This window comes from Aquarana catesbeiana, linkage group LG09, assembly GCF_042186555.1.
Source record: "Aquarana catesbeiana isolate 2022-GZ linkage group LG09, ASM4218655v1, whole genome shotgun sequence".
NCBI lineage: Eukaryota > Metazoa > Chordata > Amphibia > Anura > Ranidae > Aquarana > Aquarana catesbeiana.
The window spans coordinates 218,819,556-218,842,545 of NC_133332.1; positions in this window are offsets into that span (position 1 = coordinate 218,819,556).

The following is a 22,990-nucleotide window of genomic DNA, read 5'->3' on the forward strand; positions in this document are numbered from 1 at the left end:
TGCCCCTTGCAAATGGGATAATGAGGGAATAACACACACCTGGCAATGGAACAGCTGAGCAGCCAGTTGTCCCATTACTTTTGGTCCCTTAAAAAGTGGGAGACACATATACAAACTGTTGTAATTCCTACACTGTTCACCTGATTTGGATGTAAATACCCTCAAATTAAAGCATTAAGTCTGCAGTAAAAGCACATCTTGTTTGTTTCATTTCAAATCTATTGTGGTGGAGTATAGAGACAAAAAGATTAGAATTGTGTCGATGTCCCAATATTTATGGACCTGACTGTATATAGACAATATCTTACCAAAATTTCCATCTCAGGGGTTCTGGAGGACCTTTTCAACTGCCCAAAGTTTAATATGGTCCAAAGAGTTGTCGTGTTTAAACATGACATCCAAAATGGAGACCGAAAATGACATAATCATACACACAATCATTAATGCTTTTAATGCACATACCGGTTTGCCCACATAAAAGGAACCAAGTTGCACATCACCAAAGACAGCCTTCCTAATCTTGCAAAATATGTTGACACATAGAGCAGTGACTACAAGCTTTGACTGTTCTTTTTTTTTTACTTCCTGAGAAAGTGTCACTTTTAACACAAGGGTCCTTCTGGCAATTTGGAACTACCTGTAAAATCAGTGTTGGGACTACTCCCCATAAAATTTGATTTCATTTATTTAAATCTGTTATAAGAAATAGACACAAATCTCCACAGCATTCTACTTTCTCATTTGATAGGGAAAAATAGGGACATGACAACGCATCTTCATATGCCAATGGCAAAACTCTTGGTTAATAATCTTGATCTAAAAAACATGAACATTGATCCTCAACCCTCTCTGAAAATCTTCAGATAGTTCATAGTTACTTCTTGCCCTTGAATTGTCCACAGGAATATTACATGCCTTCACGTTTAAGATGAAAACTAGCAGCCCATAACAAATGATTGGAGGAAGCAGGTTTGCAGTATCATACAGTACAAATACAAACCTAATGGTTCATTGTCACAACTGTCTCCCTTTTCAGTCAAGATTGCACAAATAACTTCAAAACCAGCCAGAAAAAAAAGATATATCATCAATGTACCCGCATCATGTTTAAAACACTATTCATGACGTTTCATGCTGATGATCAGAAAAAAAGACACCATTGTTCTTGAAGGAATGCATTTTCAGCCCGCAAACCACAACAATGTATACACTGCACATTCATACATTTCAATTAAATACCAGGAGAAGACAGCTTGTGACTGAGTAAAGTCAATAAAAAGAAACAACAGTAAAAAGAAAATGTGAGGTTGAAGAAATTGACCAACCTTAATTTAGTAGGCCCAAGGGAAGTAGGGAACTACAGCTGTCGGACCAGGAAGATTGTTTATTGTTTTGTGACTCTTTAATAGAGCATAAAAATCAGATATCAAGGATTTTTAAAAAAAGCAAGTACTTTCCCAGCAATAATACCAACACTAAATGCTTAATTAATGAGGAAAAACAAACTGCCTTCATCATGTAAGAGAAAGAAGGGATCCTTTCTGGACCAATCAGAACTGCATTGATAAAAGTAATGAATTACAATGTTCAAGGTACCGCAATTCAGTAGCTCCACCATCATGTAAAAACACTTGTTAAAAGATATTTACATTACACCACAGCTTCCAGCTGCTGATGACAACACAGGGGGGGTCCTGGGAAAGCTGAGGATAATGAGAAGGTGCACCAGTGCTGTGGTCATTGTGAAGCGGGGAGAAACCAGGGTGTAAGGTAAGTATATTTTACCTTTTTCTTGTGATGGGTTCAGGTGTTTTAACTTTTGGCTGGGGCTGGGCTTTAATCCCACATACAGTATTTCAGCTGGCTGACTGGTCTAACATTCTTATGAAAAGAAACTCTGCAACTTGTGACAATTGGTGTGCATTAGGCCCAGTATGTCTAGGAACCGGAAAGGATAGATTATCCCTCTTTAGTGAGATTATAGCTAAAGAATCCTCCAAAGCAGATTGTAAATTGGCTTAGCCCTTACATTGAGAGATGTAGCATATAAGGAATTCCCTTGTGCAAATTTGCATTGCTCTTGTGACAAATTATACATATATATATATATATATATATATATATATATATATATATATATATATATTTATAAATATATATATGTGTGTGTGTGTATATATATATATTTATATTTAGTTTTTTATAAGAATGTTTCTGATTGCTATAGTTATTGCATAGGTTTTTGTTAGGGAAACATAAATTAGGCTGGTCCAATTATCTCTGTACTATCACCGAGTGTCCTACATTTTCACATGTAGACTCATTGCTTTGCCTTTTTTCAATGCTAAGGGCCTACCATATTCATCTTTGAATATCATACATCTGTATGCACCCTGCTCCTTTTCTGCATTAAATGTTTGTATTTTTGTTTCATGCACTAGTATGAGGAGTTTGAAAGAGGGTGGCCTCTTTCACAATTCCTGTCCAAGCACCCCTGGAAGTTGGGACGGGGGCTGCTGGGGGAATGGAAGGGTGTAGGTGCCAGAAAGCTTGAATCCAAAATTTGAACTTCGGAGTGCTGGTACCAGGTGAGCAGAAACACAACAAAGAGGGCACTCAAAATTCACCATGTCCAGTCTTGCCAAGTTTGGTAACAGTAAAGCAGGCAGCTAGATACCGAATCGTTAGGCAAAATCTTGGTCAAGTGTCCAGACTGAGGATGGTAACAAAAGTAGGCAGAAAACAGAAAAGGGTACTCAGAAGCAGGTCAGACGAAAGCCAGGTTAATAACCGGGTCAAGCAGATTAAGGATATCAGGAACTCAAGCTGAAAGACCATTTAGCAATGATAAATGGCCCTGATTTAAATAGGCCACTAAGTGCCAGTATTTGTGCTAGATGTATGCATGCGCATCGCTTCCCACTTTGTTAGGCTCCTATGCCGAAAACATGTACATATTTATGCACATGTACATGAGACTTCTAGCTCGCATGATTTCTCTGACAATTGACATGATGTTCCTGACATTTTGCCAGTTCTTAATGCATATCTTTGTGTACACATCTAATCTTGTCAGGGTCTGTCATATTGGAACTTTCCACTGCCATCCAGTCTTTGGTAGTTCCTAGAGCTCTAAATTAAGCTGACAGTTTCTTCTGTTTCTTGAGACTGTTTGCTGAGATACTTGAGTTCTCGGGTTTGCACATCTGAAGTGGTTGTTATGAGGGGCTCCTGCAATTCCTGCTGGATTTCTAATTCTTTTTGACACAATGGAAAATCTAACAGGAAGAGCTGGAACTGTCGCACTCACCTGTTTCACACTCCAGCAGGTCTTTCCCACTGTGTGCAACCTTTTCTTCCAGCCAATCACAGAAGAGGGCACAGACTTAAAGGGCTATTATGCGGGTTGTTCACTGCTCAAACAACATGTCCAAATGCTTGCAGACTGATTCCCTGCATTCCTAAGAGACTTGCCTAGTGTTTTTTCAGTGTCTTCCACTATAGTCTCTGTAACCTAGAGCATTCCCAGTGTCCATTGAACCTGTATCCAGTTCCTATGTGTGTCTGAGGTCCCAGCGTTTACTAGTGTCATCACTCATCCCAGCTTTGTTATCGCTGTGTACATTAGCCTGCCTTTGACACCGAGCCTGCTCCTGTGAACCTTGTATTCCCAATTGTACATCAGCATGGTATAGAGGAGACAGTTGATACAAAGATAACATTATCGATAACATTTTCAAGGGTATTAAGTACTCTGATATAATTGTTTTTCCACTGCGAGGTGTTAGAAGGATGAGTGAGTCTCAACGGTCCTACCTCTGGCACCATTCAGCCACTACTGCTGCTGCTTGCATCCTTATTGCCAAGCAACAAGGACAGTGTCTGCTCTGCACTGTTTGCTGGCAGTGGCAAGCCCCTGCTGGTTGTCCTCATTGCTAGCCATCAGGTAGCTTTGTTTGCCAAGTCTTTCTCCTCTGATGGATTGCCCAGCGGCCACACACCACTATCCCTGGCTGCCATGTTCTGATTGGCTGCACCCCTCTGGTCCTGGATTTAAGCATCACAAGCCTGGAACCATCTTCTGCATTGTGCTTGCCTACTACCACCCCTGTCCTCTGAGCCGTGTACTTGGTCACGCTTGTCCACAACCTGCCCTGACCTTGGTTTGTCACCAGTGGTGCCACAGGCCCAGCCTGATCTGCCTCTAGACTACAGGTACCCTTTCCTGTTATTTTCATTCAGTCCTAGTGTTGTATGACCAGGAACTATAACATTGTGTATTAAGAGCTGGGAAGGCCTTACTGGAAGGCCCACTTGCCTTAAGGGAATGAGGACTACAATAGGCAGAAGAAATGCTTGCTAGCTAGGCAAGCATGACCAAGGCATCAGGCTGTGTGTTACCTTATCATAAGCCCACTTTAACACCACCTGTGTCAATTGACTTGCCCAGTCCAGGAGTTATCTTCAACAAGCTGTGGCCCCCTGACTACTTTTTCTGGGGGCCATCACTTGTTTTCCAACTTTGTCCATAGTTGTAAGGTGTAGTTCCAGTTTAAGCAATGCTCTACTGGCTCTGAGGCCAACCAGAAGCAGTAATCATATCCTTGTTGTCGAGGGACCCCCAGTCCTGTGATTTCAGTTTTACTTTGGAGAACCCTGCTGTCACCTCAATTGATTGTTTTTTTTTAAAGCCCTTGGTCTCTTTCATGATGACCCGACTGTACTTGCATGGCCATGTCCTCCATCAGAGCCCTGTGGCAAGGAAAAAGCATGGCAGACTCCTCCCTACTCCAGGTGGAATGACCCAGCCATAAGGGGTCAGACTTGCGGATGGCCAATGCAATTAAAGACTCCCTGGTGCACTACCCAGTGCCCAAGACCCTGGAAGAGGCCTTGCAGCCAGCTATCAGGGTAGACAGACATCTGCGGTAGAGACATTCTGAGAAAGTGGTTTCCCAATCCCAATCCCCCAGTGTCTTTATAGCACCCCTTCCTCTAATAGAACCCAGAAAGAAAAAATATGTAAATATATGTGCATGCTCATCGCCTTGGCTCCCCTCTCACCCCCTTTTGTCTTCCCTGTTTTCCCTGTCATTTTGAAAAAATATATTTTGATTGATTTATTTTTTACTTTGGTTTATTGTACATATATAGGGATTCTGCATTCATGCCCACTCGCTTTGGACCAATTGGGTGTCCATACGGACGCCCAGGGCGTCTTATCTGGAGGAATTTTCTCCCCCAAGATAGGGCCCGCTCCTGTTGAGTGACGCATGCGCGTTGCGGTCCTTTTGTCCGCACCCGGCTGCGCTGGTTACTGGTCGGATGGGGGGTATTTAAAGTGGATGTAAACCCAATGTCATTCTTTCTAAACTACTGCCATAGGGGTTATCTATAAGGATATACATGCCTCCTGCATGTATCTTTACCTGTTAAATGTCTCCCCTCTGTCTGTTATGAGACCCGAAATACTGCATATTCTGTGGGTGGTTCTGTTGTCTGGAGCTCGGTGGAGTCGTGATGTCAGTAGACTCCCTGCCCACCTCTACACTCCCCTTGTCAATATGCATTTTCTCCTGTGTATTTCTTACACTGAACTTCTGCTATGATCTCTAACATCCAGTGAAAAGACAGGAAAGTAAACACATGACTTCAGCATGCCAAATCATGCTGAGGTGTGGGACAGCCAATCCTTGCAGAGCTGCTGAAGAAAGGAGTGGGAGAGGGAATTAAAAAATAATGCCCGTGTCTTAGACTGGTGCGCGAGATGTAAATCACCTGTCACTCACAGCAAGGGGGAGTATTTGACAAAGTTTTTCTCAGTTTGTCAAGAATTTTCTCACTGAACAATAAAAGAGGATTGCTTAGAGATGGATTAACTCTGTGTGGCAAGACTGGGCTCAAATGATAGGAAATCGTACACTCTACAGTATGATATATATATATATACAGTATATATATATATATATATATATATATATATATATATATATTAAAAAAAAAATTTCGGGTTTACATCCACTTTAAGGCCGCTTGTTTTGGCTATTACAACTGCCGGATCCACAGGGACACGCTCACACACTGCAGGACTTCAGGCATTAGCTTCCTAAATAGAGATTCTTTATATATTGCATGTTAATGATACAGCATTTTTTCACTGCTATCCCTTGTTTTTTGGGGATTAACTTGTTTCAGTATGAAGCACCTGCTTCAAATGTTTGGATATTGGTTTATTTTACCAGCATATACAAATTAAGTCTTTTTCTATCTGACTGCTTAGCTCCATATATGAGTATCCTGCTCTGGAAATTCTTTGTCTCTGGGTTTTTCGCTGTTCTGCAAAGCATATTTTGTAAGTCCATTTTTTGGAGATGTTTGTCCATTTTTTCTTTATTATATATTTTGGCTTCCAATATTTTTTACTATTCATTTAGTTGGTCCTTAAAGAGGAACTGCAGTCTGCTCACATAATTTGTAATAAATACATCTTTGCCATTCTAAAGCTTCCCTCCAACCACTTTACATATTATTTTATATATACTGTGATTCTGTACTTGCCAAATATGCTGCATTAATCTCCCTCCACTGAGTCTGGCTGCAGCCATTTTAACTGTGGGCAGCTAAAGCTGCTGCTTGTTCACTTCCTGGATTTACACAGACACACACCTCTAGCTCTGCAGCCCTGCAGCTTTCATTGGCCCTCTTATGACTCATCCCCCTTCCCTTCTTGGCAAACTCTCACAAGAGTGAGAGAGAGCTGTGCATGATGTCATAAGCCTACACTAATGACCGGACAAGAAACAGGAAGTGGGCTGTATAAGGTATTTCCTGGCAGAAAAAAATGTTTTACTATCCAAAGTTAAAACAACAAGGGCCAAAGATTTAATAGATGGAAAGTTAAAATAATGACTAAAGTTCCACTTTAAATGCCTCCTATGGTCACCTGCAGTCTTTGGCTTGCTGTGGAGTTTGAATTGCTGAATCTCCATTGATTGCAGTTTGATATATCTATCTTAGATCCTGGGGTGAGTAGGGACATCTCTGAGCTGAATATGCACATGTATGTTTATTTATCTAATTATCTGTATACTTTATTGATTTGGTTGTTTTTTGTTTTGCTAAAATGCCTTATATTGATACTAGTTTATACTGTATATGTTTTTATATTAGAAGGCTTTTGTTTCCAAGTGGACAGCATCCCCTGAGGAAGCCCAGGTTTAGGGTGAAACATGTTGGGAACCACACAAATCTCGCTGTATCCATAAGGACTGTACTACATGTACTTGCTGTAAAACTGTTTTTAAACATTTTTTAACCAATGTTAAATTAAAATAAAAAAAATCTTTTTGTATGTCTTTGGATCTACTTACTAGTCTTTGCACTTTAAAAATCCCATAAATACTTCAATATTACCCAGAAGCTGAGTGCCAGGAGGAATTGATGCAGGTAGGAGCCACTCTGCTTTCCCTGGAGGAGAAAGGAAGAAGAAGGATACAGGGACTCTGCAGTTTTTGTGGTGACCAAGGCTATTTTAATGCTTGATGCCCTAACAAATTTGAAAACACCAAAGTCTAGAGAAGATCGGGTCTGTTTTTTTAGACCAGCTTTTTTCAACCAAGGTGCTTTCAGGGCTCTTCAGGTATGCCTTGGCAAAATGCCTAAAAACTTCCCTAAAAATGGTATACAAGCCAGCAAATGGATTAAGCCTGCTTTATAATTACTCAAAGCCACAGATTTTCATTGTGCTCCATTAAAACCTTCCAGCTGCCAGCGTCCTAACAACCAATGATGTCATCAGTCGATCAAGAGGACATCAGGCTCCTTTACAGCATCCTTGTTTGTCTCTCTCCTGCCCCCCTCCATCGGTACTGAGGTGGGACACATTAGCTAAGTGAGGGAGAACAGAAATGCTGGCATACTAGCCAATACCAGTGTGCAAAGGTGTATTTGCTTTGGAAGAATGAATCATGTCTAATGTTGAGTGTCCAATGTGCGTGGATGTTGCTGCGTTATGTAAAACTTTTAGTTTAGTTTTTTTGCCTTGACTGAAAAAAGGTTGAGAAACACTCAGACAAATCAATATCAGTCCAGAACCAGGACAAATTGAAAGAAGGTTGAGAAACAATGATATAAGGCAACCCAGTATTAGTTTAGAACCAAAACAAATTGTTAGTTCCAGCCCGGTTCATCTTGGATTCTGTTACCCACTACCTACCTATCAGCTATCTTAGACCCAGGTTTGACTAATAACATTAGTGGTAAGGGTCTTGTGAGGTGCTTTCAGATTCTTCTTGTTACCATGTAGTGTTCCCATTTCTATTATTGCAGTGCATGATTTCCCCCTGTCCTCAGGCCTAGTCACTCAGTGTACTTCCCCTGTCACCTAGACCATCAGAGAATTGCGTCAGGGGACCATTAGCTTCTGCCTGATAGCGTCCCCTACAAATCCACTTTTGGATTTTTAGGGGATGCTATTTTGGCCGGCCATAGATGGAGCAATTTTTTTTCCTTCAACCATAGGTTGTGCAGGAAAGAAATTCACTCGGTTCCACCATCAACACAGACAGTTTGGTGTTGAGGCCAAATAATTAAATTTTAGTCTCATCTGACCATAACACCTTTTTCCACATAGCCTCAGAATCTTCAAGGTGCGTTTAAAGTGGTCAGTTGCAGGAATTTATGAAAAAGAGTGCTCATTGTATAACAACAATATCACAAATTTTCCACAAATGTGGCTTGTATGGGAGGGTTGGAAGAAAAAAGCCACTCCTCAAGAAAAGCCACATGCAGTCACGACTGAGCTTTGCCCAAACGCACCTTAAAGACTCTAAGGCCACATGGAAAAAGTTGTTATGGTCAGATGAGACTAAAATTGAATTATTTGGCCTCAACACCAAACAATATGGCTGGCGGAAGTCGAATACAGCTCACCAGCCAAATAACACCATTCCTACAGTAAAGCATGGAGATGGTAATATCCTGTTTTGGGGGTGTTGCTTTGCAGCAAGGACTGGAGCACTTGTCAGGATAGAAGGAAAAATGGATGAGGCAAAATACCGTCAAATTCTTGAGGAAAATCTGTTGCCCTCTGCCAGAAAGTTGTTAATGGGAAGGTTTACCTTCCAACATGACAATGACCCAAAACACACAGCAAAAATGACCACACAGTGGTTGAAGGAGAAAACGGTGAATGTCCTTGCATAGCCTAGTTAGAGCCCAGACTTAAACCACATCAAAAATCTGTGGAATGATTTGAAGACTGCGGTCCACAAACAGTCACCATCACATTTAACTGAACATGAGTAGTTCTGCAAAGAAGAATGGGCAAATATTGTATAGTCTAGATGTGCAAAGTTAGTAGAGACCTATCCCAATAGACTAAAAGCTGTAATTAAAGCAAAAGGTGGTTCAACAAAATACTGGCACAAGGGGGTGATCTTTTTTCCAACTCAGTGATTCTGTTTTTAAATGTTTTGACATTGTTCTGACATAAAGATGGCCATACACTATACAATCTGATTGTATAGACATCCATGAGGACAGTAAAGTAAGTGTAATCACTGATTGGTTGCATTTCATTTAAAAAATGTGCAGCTGGGAATGGGGGGGGGGGGGGGGGGTAGGAGTGTGGATGGTGCAGGGTGTGTGCTAATGAGGTCAGCTGGTCAACTCCTTCCTGTGTCATGACCTAAAGTCTGACCAGGAAGTAAGGCAAAACTAATAGATACTTTGGAAACATTGATGAGGACAAGTGAAGTAAGTGTCTGTAGATTTAATGGAAAGCTTTGATATTTTTGCAAAAAAAAGTGCATTAATGCTATATTGGTACATAGAGGAGCTGTAATTTAGAAAAAAAAAGGTGAACTTACAGTGAAATGCTGACCACCTAGTGAGAGGACAGATTCAGCATTATTATCTCAGTATTTTTCAGGAGACAACTTTCTGCTTCCAAGGAGATTTCACTCTACTGCATGGATATCATCAGAGCAGTTGGATTCTACCTTGCTCAAGCATCTTCCTTCAGAAAATCTTCCTTCTCGCTCTTTATCCTCCCTGAAAGTCCCAAGAAGGGACATCCTGCTTCCTCTTTCACCATTGCTAGGTGGCTCAGGCAGCTAATTTCCAGAGTTTATGTCCTCAAGGAAAGGGTTCCCCCCTTCCCTATCAGAGTTATTCCATGAGGCCTGTCGAGTTTCATAGGCTTTTCATCAAGCATCTGTTTTTCAGATTTGCAAAGCCACCACCTGGTCTCCTGTTAATGCCTTGTAAAACAAAATCCTGAGTGGACCTACAGGCCTCTGCTGCTGCGAGCTTTGGCCACAAGGGTGCTTCAAACTGTCATCTGAATTTTTGGGATCTGTTGACTATTGTTTTCTTTGGGCCGTTTGCTATGTTTTTGCTCATCCATTAGAGTGTACAGACTTTAAAGTACTGTTTCAGTTTTGTGAAAAGGCAACCTAAGAGGGTGCACTATACATACAGGAGTTTGGACCATTTTGCTGCCACTACAGTGGTGGCATTTTCAAATAGGAGTGTGGGATTTTAAATGTACTTACATATTGGGTAAAAGTTTGCAGAAAACACATAGGTACCATTGGGTCCAAATATAAAGTAACTTCCTGGAATGTATAACCAGCAGGAATGACTTCTCACTCACTGTATCCCCAATGTTTGCTGCACTGGCAGTGTCACAGCACCACTTTCATCTCTCTGTTGAGTACAAGTGTACTTAAATGGCATTAGAATGCTGTCCAAAGGTGAAGTCTTGCTGACGCTGCAGTGTACTCTGTTCCCTTAGATTATACAGACCAGGAAGTATATAGGGCATACTGCAAAACAGCCCTGAAAAACATATTACCGAGATCTTGCATAGCTAATATATGTGTTGCCAAATGCTTCTGTGCCTTCAGAACAGGGGACAGGAATGGAGGAGACGGTGCACCAAATGATCAGTTCAAAAGTCCATATAATCTTTATTCTTGATAATGACCCATATTTGATTGCTTGGGTTCTTGCATCATACAGCCATTGAGCCCTGCATGCTTTCAATGAGATATTTGTTTGGGAGATTTTGATAGAGTCTATATGAGGAACCCCAGCAATCAAATTTCAGCCCTGATAGAGGGGTATTTTGGCTCCTGAAGTGCGTTGACTACTGTTGTGACATCATTCTCAAAAATAAAGGTTATATGGACTTTTTAGCACTTTGTTTCTTCTGTTCACGTTATCTTCTCTAGTCAGGTGTCCTATTCCCGTGGAACAATTCCCCCAACTTTATGTTTTCTGAGTGGGTTGGATCCACTGAACAAGAACCATGATCAATTTGCATTCAAAGTCCAGCGCCTGTATTTTAATTTTGTTTTATTGGTACCGGGCAAGGCAGCCAGAATTAATTTCCATTTAAGCATGGAACCAGCAAGGGATTATGGGTAATATGCTGACAAAGCAGCCTTGACAGTTCACAAGTTTTATCCACCTGCAGGATAATCATGGCTGTGATTGTTTCCATTCCCATAATGTATATACAGTTTATATGGGTAATTAATCAAATATGTATTGTAGAGGCAATCTAAAGAACCAAGTACCCCGTAAACACGGTCGGACATTGATCGGACATTTCGACAACAAAATCCATGGATTTTATCCGACGGATGTTGGCTCAAACTTGTCTTGCATACACGAGGACACACAAAGTTATCGGAAAATTCGATCGTCCTGAACGTGGTGACGTAAAACGTGTACGTCGGGACTATAAATGGGGCAGTAGCCAATAGCTTTTGTCTCTTAATTTATTCTGAGCATGCGTGGCACTTTGTGTGCCGGATTTGTGTACACACGATCGGAATTTCCGACAACGGATTTTGTTGTCGGAAAATTTTATAGCAAGCTCTCAAATTTTGTGTGTCGGAAATTCCTATGGAAAATGGAACACACGGTCGGAATTTCCGTCAACTAGGTCCTATCACACATTTTCTATCGGAAAATCCTATCGTGTGTACAGGGCATTAGAGTGACTGTGTGCAACCCTGGAGTAGCGTATACTTACCAACTGTCCCTGATTTCCAAAGACATACCCAGAATGTGTCTGTGAAAATATCCACCTTCTCAATGTGAACCATTTTGTACTGTAATTTCCTGTTTTTCTGCATTTCATATTAAATCCTTACCAACTGTTAATCCTAATTAAAGCTGGGAAGCTGAAAAAGGCAATCTGAAGGCAAATCTGTCATGCTTCTCTGCTTGGCACTAGCATACAAGCAGGAGTCAAAAAATGGTAGCTTCCATCTGCAGAGTCTCACATCAGTTTTGACAGATTTACTTAAAAAAAAAAGAAAAAAAAGACCTCTTGTAGAAAGCAATAAAATTCCATGATATTACTAGATATCCTGCGATTGACGGTTTCCCGAACCTGGCTCTAGACTGAGCCTGCATTGTTGATGTGCATGGAACTGTTCTTGTGGATGTACTAGTAAGGGAGTGAAAAAACAAGTAAATATCTGCGCTAACTGAAAAGAACACAAAAAGCAGCTAGCATAGTTTGTAGATTGCATCAAACATAAGTATAAAAGTCCAAATGCAGCGCTAAAATAAAATAAATGTCCAAATAATGATAATAGTCCATAGAACTCAATCAGCAATAAAAGATGATGTGAAACCTCCACCAAGCTTCAGTGTGTAAAAGGAAAGCACACCACACCCACGTGCTATCAGTCTGCTTACCAGAAAGATATAAAAAATAGGCGATGTACTCATATATTGCAGAGAGTCAGCAGCAAATCCAAATGGCACACTCCATCATGGGCAGGCACAGCATGGAAACAATCAGGTCACCACATATCAGAAAGCTCAGGACTCGTATTAACGATGGACAGGTTGGTGCAGTCATCAGCAGGAACAAACCAGCAAACAGAAAGCAACAAATAGTGAAGCCCGTAAGGTAAAACAGTAGTAGTTTATTGTAGTCTACTTACAGGTATGAAGTAAAAATCATCACAGAAAACAGGAACAATCCGCGGTTCTCAGCGTACTTGCATTGACCAGCCTGACATGTTTCATCCTATGTGGATATCATCAGAGGCGTGGCCAATGATGCAAGCACGCTCAAATATATAGTGCACTTCTTAAGTCATGCTGACCCCTGATAGGACAGCATGACACATACAACAGCTGTTTTTAATAGCACATTCCGGCAGCACCTGCGCACTACGGCCGTGCTGTCTTTAAACTAGGAAGTGCCAGGACAGTCACGATCGGCAGCACCTGCGCACTATGGCCGTGCTGTCTTTAAACTAGGAAGTGCCAGGACAGTCACGATCGGCTGCACATGCGCAGTACGGCCGTGCGTTCCAGCGTGGCAGGAAAACAAAACCAGCCAGCCGCACATGCGCAGTACGGCCGCGTGTCCCAGCGCAACAGGAAGACAAAACCAGCCAGCACATCCATTCATTATAAAGGATGGGAAGACCTGATTAATGCCGTCCTTGCTGGTTGGTATGAACGACTCGACCGCGCATGCGCGGTACGATCTTACTAACCAGGAGTTATTTCATGCATGGAGCAATAGAACCAGGGGGAAAAAAAAGGAAGGGGAAGGAGAAAATAAAACATGAACCATATATGTGAAATTAAGCTGTGCAAGGCAAAAAACAACAGCCTAAACCAGCCCAAATGTGTTCTCCCCATGATGGGCGGAACAAAGTCACCGCCAGCCAAAAGGGGAAAAAACAATAAGGGACTGCACATGTGCCGTAACAGCATCCGGAAGGTGAGTGACACCCGAACCGGAAATAGCTATCAAGACACATACGTGTAACACATCAGCAGCTACATAACTATAAAATGATTAATCAAATGTTATTATACATCAACAATATAAAAACCTTCATAGACCAATACAAAATATAAAATTTAAAAAGAATATATCGGATATTACAGAGAAAAAAGGAGGAAGTTCTCAGTCTAATATAGCGATAATATAAACCCTGAAAAATATGTGCATATAACCAGGGTGAAATAATGAATAAAAATAATAATAAAATGAATGAAAAATAATAAAAAATAATAAAAAATATAAAAAATAATAGCAATATAAATATGGACACTGCCCCCAAGTGTCAAAACATATACATGTATAAACAAAAATACATGTACTAAAAAAAAGTATATATTAGCTATTATTAATAAAACAATTTACATCCCAGTCGACGTTCATGCCGAAAGGGGTATAGCATTTTAAGTCGTATATCCAGCGGGTCTCTAATTTGGAAATTTCCCGTTTGGACGAACTCCCACGCCAGTGAGGGTTAAACCTATCGATGGCCACAAAGGTCGTTCCCATAGGGTTCTTATTGTGGTATTCCAAGTAGTGCCGGGAGACAGTGTGTTTCGGGAATCCCTTCTTAATATTGGCGATGTGCTCATTTACCCTAACATGCATAGCCCGTGTTGTACGGCCCACATATTGTATACCGCAGGGGCAAATCAATAAGTATACCACGTTAAGCGAGGTGCAAGTAATGAAGGTGTTAACATCAAAGACTCTACCCGTGGCATGAGATTTAAACTGGCATATTTTCCTGCTCTTGTTCTTATTGATAGCACAAACGTTACAACAGCGGCAAGGATGATAGCCTTTAGATTTTTGAAAAAAGGACACTCTATTAGGGGCGTCTAAAATGTTGGGTGCTACTTGGAGTTTAAGAGGGGGAACACCTTTAAATATGACTTGTGGCCGATCAGGAAGTACCGGACCCAACACCTTATCATTTTTGAGGACTCCCCAATGTTTAGTTAGAATCTTTTTAATCTCAGAGTGTTGCTGAGAATAGGTCGTGACCATTGAAAAATTATAATCAATCTCACTTGACGAGGATTTTTCTTTGATCTGTAAGATCGAAGCTCGATCTGTAGCGCCCACCTCATTGATAACTGTACTCAACTCATCAGGTGAATACCCCTTTTCAATGAACCTTTCTTTCAAAGTGGCAGCCTGTATAAAAAAGTCTTCTTTAAGGGTACAGTTCCGCCGTATACGGAGGAATTGACTCCTAGGTACCGATTTGAGCCACGAAGGGTGATGACAGCTACCCTGCCCAATATATCCGTTCCTATCGGTACTCTTAAAAAAGGTAGACATATTAAATGCACCATCTTTGACTTGTATAGTTAGGTCCAAGAAATTAATTCTGCTGGTGCTGCTCTCAAACTGTAAAACAATACCCAATGGATTATCATTGAGTTGATGCATGAAGGTAGTAAGCGACGTCATGTCGCCATCCCACAGGAGGAGGATGTCGTCTATATATCTCCCCCAGAAGATCAATTCCGATCGTCTGTTGGAATAGACGACATCCTCCTCCCATTTAGCCATGAACAGATTGGCCATGCTTGGTGCAAATTTTGCACCCATGGCAACACCTCTGTTCTGGAGGTAGTGAACTCCTCCAAACCAGAAATAGTTATGAGTCATGGCGTATCTCAGTAAATCCAGGATAAAATCCCGTTGGGCAGGGATCAATTCAGCATCTCTATTCAAAAACTGTTCCACCGCTTCTAGCCCGTCTAGATGGGAGATAATGGTGTAGAGGGATGCCACATCAGCAGTGGCCATGATGTATCCCTCTTTCCATTCTAAATTTTCAAAAGTGCGAACTACTTGTGCAGAATCTTTAATGTAGGAAGGGGTGCCAGATACAAGAGGTTGTAGAAAACCATCGATATATTTACCGATTCTGGAGGTAATAGAGTCCAACCCGCTTATGATGGGCCTTCCCGGAGGGTTAACCAGACATTTATGTACCTTCGGCAAAAAATATATAATTGGTTTCCTAGGCGCCAGTGGGATCAAAAAATCTTTTTCCTTCTTGTTAAGCAGTTTGTTACGGAAACCTACTTCAATAAGCCCAGTGAGTTCCTTTTTGTATTTAAAGATGGGATCATGGCTTAATGGTATGTAAGTATCAGTGTCGGACAAGATTCTATTCATTTCTGAAACATATGAACTCTTGTCCATCACCACTATTCCTCCAGAATCGGTAAATATATCGATGGTTTTCTACAACCTCTTGTATCTGGCACCCCTTCCTACATTAAAGATTCTGCACAAGTAGTTCGCACTTTTGAAAATTTAGAATGGAAAGAGGGATACATCATGGCCACTGCTGATGTGGCATCCCTCTACACCATTATCTCCCATCTAGACGGGCTAGAAGCGGTGGAACAGTTTTTGAATAGAGATGCTGAATTGATCCCTGCCCAACGGGATTTTATCCTGGATTTACTGAGATACGCCATGACTCATAACTATTTCTGGTTTGGAGGAGTTCACTACCTCCAGAACAGAGGTGTTGCCATGGGTGCAAAATTTGCACCAAGCATGGCCAATCTGTTCATGGCTAAATGGGAGGAGGATGTCGTCTATTCCAACAGACGATCGGAATTGATCTTCTGGGGGAGATATATAGACGTCATCCTCCTCCTGTGGGATGGCGACATGACGTCGCTTACTACCTTCATGCATCAACTCAATGATAATCCATTGGGTATTGTTTTACAGTTTGAGAGCAGCACCAGCAGAATTAATTTCTTGGACCTAACTATACAAGTCAAAGATGGTGCATTTAATATGTCTACCTTTTTTAAGAGTACCGATAGGAACGGATATATTGGGCAGGGTAGCTGTCATCACCCTTCGTGGCTCAAATCGGTACCTAGGAGTCAATTCCTCCGTATACGGCGGAACTGTACCCTTAAAGAAGACTTTTTTATACAGGCTGCCACTTTGAAAGAAAGGTTCATTGAAAAGGGGTATTCACCTGATGAGTTGAGTACAGTTATCAATGAGGTGGGCGCTACAGATCGAGCTTCGATCTTACAGATCAAAGAAAAATCCTCGTCAAGTGAGATTGATTATAATTTTTCAATGGTCACGACCTATTCTCAGCAACACTCTGAGATTAAAAAGATTCTAACTAAACATTGGGGAGTCCTCAAAAATGATAAGGTGTTGGGTCCGGTACTTCCTGATCGGCCACAAGTCATATTTAAAGGTGTTCCCCCTCTTAAACTCCAAGTAGCACCCAACATTTTAGACGCCCCTAATAGAGTGTCCTTTTTTCAAAAATCTAAAGGCTATCATCCTTGCCGCTGTTGTAACGTTTGTGCTATCAATAAGAACAAGAGCAGGAAAATATGCCAGTTTAAATCTCATGCCACGGGTAGAGTCTTTGATGTTAACACCTTCATTACTTGCACCTCGCTTAACGTGGTATACTTATTGATTTGCCCCTGCGGTATACAATATGTGGGCCGTACAACACGGGCTATGCATGTTAGGGTAAATGAGCACATCGCCAATATTAAGAAGGGATTCCCGAAACACACTGTCTCCCGGCACTACTTGGAATACCACAATAAGAACCCTATGGGAACGACCTTTGTGGCCATCGATAGGTTTAACCCTCACTGGCGTGGGAGTTCGTCCAAACGGGAAATTTCCAAATTAGAGACCCGCTGGATATACGACTTAAAATGCTATACCCCTTTCGGCATGAACGTCGACTGGGATGTAAATTGTTTTATTAATAATAGCTAATATATACTTTTTTTTAGTACATGTATTTTTGTTTATACATGTATATGTTTTGACACTTGGGGGCAGTGTCCATATTTATATTGCTATTATTTTTTATATTTTTTATTATTTTTTATTATTTTTCATTCATTTTATTATTATTTTTATTCATTATTTCACCCTGGTTATATGCACATATTTTTCAGGGTTTATATTATCGCTATATTAGACTGAGAACTTCCTCCTTTTTTCTCTGTAATATCCGATATATTCTTTTTAAATTTTATATTTTGTATTGGTCTATGAAGGTTTTTATATTGTTGATGTATAATAACATTTGATTAATCATTTTATAGTTATGTAGCTGCTGATGTGTTACACGTATGTGCCTTGATAGCTATTTCCGGTTCGGGTGTCACTCACCTTCCGGATGCTGTTACGGCACATGTGCAGTCCCTTATTGTTTTTTCCCCTTTTGGCTGGCGGTGACTTTGTTCCGCCCATCATGGGGAGAACACATTTGGGCTGGTTTAGGCTGTTGTTTTTTGCCTTGCACAGCTTAATTTCACATATATGGTTCATGTTTTATTTTCTCCTTCCCCTTCCTTTTTTTTTCCCCCTGGTTCTATTGCTCCATGCATGAAATAACTCCTGGTTAGTAAGATCGTACCGCGCATGCGCGGTCGAGTCGTTCATACCAACCAGCAAGGACGGCATTAATCAGGTCTTCCCATCCTTTATAATGAATGGATGTGCTGGCTGGTTTTGTCTTCCTGTTGCGCTGGGACACGCGGCCGTACTGCGCATGTGCGGCTGGCTGGTTTTGTTTTCCTGCCACGCTGGAACGCACGGCCGTACTGCGCATGTGCAGCCGATCGTGACTGTCCTGGCACTTCCTAGTTTAAAGACAGCACGGCCATAGTGCGCAGGTGCTGCCGATCGTGACTGTCCTGGCACTTCCTAGTTTAAAGACAGCACGGCCGTAGTGCGCAGGTGCTGCCGGAATGTGCTATTAAAAACAGCTGTTGTATGTGTCATGCTGTCCTATCAGGGGTCAGCATGACTTAAGAAGTGCACTATATATTTGAGCGTGCTTGCATCATTGGCCACGCCTCTGATGATATCCACATAGGATGAAACATGTCAGGCTGGTCAATGCAAGTACGCTGAGAACCGCGGATTGTTCCTGTTTTCTGTGATGATTTTTACTTCATACCTGTAAGTAGACTACAATAAACTACTACTGTTTTACCTTACGGGCTTCACTATTTGTTGCTTTCTGTTTGCTGGTTTGTTCCTGCTGATGACTGCACCAACCTGTCCATCGTTAATACGAGTCCTGAGCTTTCTGATATGTGGTGACCTGATTGTTTCCATGCTGTGCCTGCCCATGATGGAGTGTGCCATTTGGATTTGCTGCTGACTCTCTGCAATATATGAGTACATCGCCTATTTTTTATATCTTTCTGGTAAGCAGACTGATAGCACGTGGGTGTGGTGTGCTTTCCTTTTACACACTGAAGCTTGGTGGAGGTTTCACATCATCTTTTATTGCTGATTGAGTTCTATGGACTATTATCATTATTTGGACATTTATTTTATTTTAGCGCTGCATTTGGACTTTTATACTTATGTTTGATGCAATCTACAAACTATGCTAGCTGCTTTTTGTGTTCTTTTCAGTTAGCGCAGATATTTACTTGTTTTTTCACTGTGTATTATTTGATTTGCCTAATATCAGCTGCTTACTCTTTATTCGTTTATTTACTTTTTATTCATTTTTTTTATTATTCACTTTTTGCACTATTATGGATGTTTTTGATTTTCGCAAATCACGATCTTTGAACCTTAAAGATGCTTTCAGTAGTGTGGAGGTTCAGCAGAACCTAGATATGGGAGGTCTTTTCGTGCGATTAAAAAATCTAATGGTTGCTGAAGTCCATGGACATTGGGATATTGCTCTGTTAGAGAAGTATCTAGATGATAACATGGTACCGAGGAGCCTAAGATTTGAGATCACTCCTCAGGAAGACGAAATTGACCTCCCAGGTTGGTATAAATACTTCAATGATGTAGGTCTTGATTTGCTGCGATTTTTGATTGCCAGAAAAAGGCGCAAACTAAATAAACTTGATGAGGAAATATCAGAAGTTAAAGAAAAACTAACACTATATAGAGAGTCAGAAGAATATAAGAACAAATCTGACAACCTTAGAAAAACCCTTGAGAAAGAGGACTTAGACCAGAAAGTTAAAAAGAAGAAAAAATATATGAGGGACATGGAGGACTATAAATCTAACCAGGTGTTCAAATGGCAGGTCAGGTGGGCGACTCCCGTTGAAGGAGGAACGGTGCCTCCCCCCGGGCCAGCCACAAGAATAAAGTCCTCGGTCCCACCTACCATTCAGGGCAATAATAGAGAAACCAATAATGCCCATACTCCCAAAGGAGGTTGGAGGAGGGTTGTAAACAATAAAAAACCCCCTCCTTCCAGGAACCCTCAATATAAGGGGGCACCCCATAAAAAACAGAATAATAGTGATTATGCACAATATGACCACCCATCTTATGCACAACCGGAGGACATCCCTGTGTATAATCGCTATGCACCCCTTGAAGAACACCATGATGGTTATAGAGAGTATAATGATCGTGGCTACGATGATAGATATATTGTCCAACATCCATCTCTCTCTACTCCAGGTAATGCTTATCAGGAGTATGGACGATCAGGTTGGGACAGTCCTGGATTCTATCCCCCGAGAAGATCCCAGTACTATAATCAAGGCCCTCCGCACCACTCTGGCCCATCTACCTCCGCCTCCTCTTTTTTTTCCCAAGGCCCCACAGAAAAACAAGAGGGGGGGAGAACCAAGAGAGGGACCAGAGGGGGGAGGAGGAACCGATCGAAAAAGGCGAAGAGTGTAAGAGATGCTGGGATTTTTAATCTCAGTAGTAGCACACTCACAGACAACGAGAAATTTGTCCTTGACCATGGACTCAAGTTTGCCCCGGATAAACCCCTGAGCAAATTTGGAGCCTTTATGGATGTACAAAAATACATCAGAAAGGTCAATATTAAAAGATATTTTTTGTCTCAAGCTACCACCACCTCTCTTATAGAGACTGATGGAGTAAGACACTCCGGCCTTAGGAATGCCTCTCTTTTCAACCCGCCAGGGTTTATGCCACCCTCTATATCCGTATTTAAGGAACTAGTTTTAAAAGATCTTGATAAGTTAAAGATAAGGAAGTATTATAAAGATACGAGGTTCCATGAAGGGTTAGAATCCTTGAAACAGAGGAGTGATATTATTATCCGGCCCGCGGATAAAGGGGGAGGAATAGTGGTGATGGACAAGAGTTCATATGTTTCAGAAATGAATAGAATCTTGTCCGACACTGATACTTACATACCATTAAGCCATGATCCCATCTTTAAATACAAAAAGGAACTCACTGGGCTTATTGAAGTAGGTTTCCGTAACAAACTGCTTAACAAGAAGGAAAAAGATTTTTTGATCCCACTGGCGCCTAGGAAACCAATTATATATTTTTTGCCGAAGGTACATAAATGTCTGGTTAACCCTCCGGGAAGGCCCATCATAAGCGGGTTGGACTCTATTACCTCCAGAATCGGTAAATATATCGATGGTTTTCTACAACCTCTTGTATCTGGCACCCCTTCCTACATTAAAGATTCTGCACAAGTAGTTCGCACTTTTGAAAATTTAGAATGGAAAGAGGGATACATCATGGCCACTGCTGATGTGGCATCCCTCTACACCATTATCTCCCATCTAGACGGGCTAGAAGCGGTGGAACAGTTTTTGAATAGAGATGCTGAATTGATCCCTGCCCAACGGGATTTTATCCTGGATTTACTGAGATACGCCATGACTCATAACTATTTCTGGTTTGGAGGAGTTCACTACCTCCAGAACAGAGGTGTTGCCATGGGTGCAAAATTTGCACCAAGCATGGCCAATCTGTTCATGGCTAAATGGGAGGAGGATGTCGTCTATTCCAACAGACGATCGGAATTGATCTTCTGGGGGAGATATATAGACGACATCCTCCTCCTGTGGGATGGCGACATGACGTCGCTTACTACCTTCATGCATCAACTCAATGATAATCCATTGGGTATTGTTTTACAGTTTGAGAGCAGCACCAGCAGAATTAATTTCTTGGACCTAACTATACAAGTCAAAGATGGTGCATTTAATATGTCTACCTTTTTTAAGAGTACCGATAGGAACGGATATATTGGGCAGGGTAGCTGTCATCACCCTTCGTGGCTCAAATCGGTACCTAGGAGTCAATTCCTCCGTATACGGCGGAACTGTACCCTTAAAGAAGACTTTTTTATACAGGCTGCCACTTTGAAAGAAAGGTTCATTGAAAAGGGGTATTCACCTGATGAGTTGAGTACAGTTATCAATGAGGTGGGCGCTACAGATCGAGCTTCGATCTTACAGATCAAAGAAAAATCCTCGTCAAGTGAGATTGATTATAATTTTTCAATGGTCACGACCTATTCTCAGCAACACTCTGAGATTAAAAAGATTCTAACTAAACATTGGGGAGTCCTCAAAAATGATAAGGTGTTGGGTCCGGTACTTCCTGATCGGCCACAAGTCATATTTAAAGGTGTTCCCCCTCTTAAACTCCAAGTAGCACCCAACATTTTAGACGCCCCTAATAGAGTGTCCTTTTTTCAAAAATCTAAAGGCTATCATCCTTGCCGCTGTTGTAACGTTTGTGCTATCAATAAGAACAAGAGCAGGAAAATATGCCAGTTTAAATCTCATGCCACGGGTAGAGTCTTTGATGTTAACACCTTCATTACTTGCACCTCGCTTAACGTGGTATACTTATTGATTTGCCCCTGCGGTATACAATATGTGGGCCGTACAACACGGGCTATGCATGTTAGGGTAAATGAGCACATCGCCAATATTAAGAAGGGATTCCCGAAACACACTGTCTCCCGGCACTACTTGGAATACCACAATAAGAACCCTATGGGAACGACCTTTGTGGCCATCGATAGGTTTAACCCTCACTGGCGTGGGAGTTCGTCCAAACGGGAAATTTCCAAATTAGAGACCCGCTGGATATACGACTTAAAATGCTATACCCCTTTCGGCATGAACGTCGACTGGGATGTAAATTGTTTTATTAATAATAGCTAATATATACTTTTTTTTAGTACATGTATTTTTGTTTATACATGTATATGTTTTGACACTTGGGGGCAGTGTCCATATTTATATTGCTATTATTTTTTATATTTTTTATTATTTTTTATTATTTTTCATTCATTTTATTATTATTTTTATTCATTATTTCACCCTGGTTATATGCACATATTTTTCAGGGTTTATATTATCGCTATATTAGACTGAGAACTTC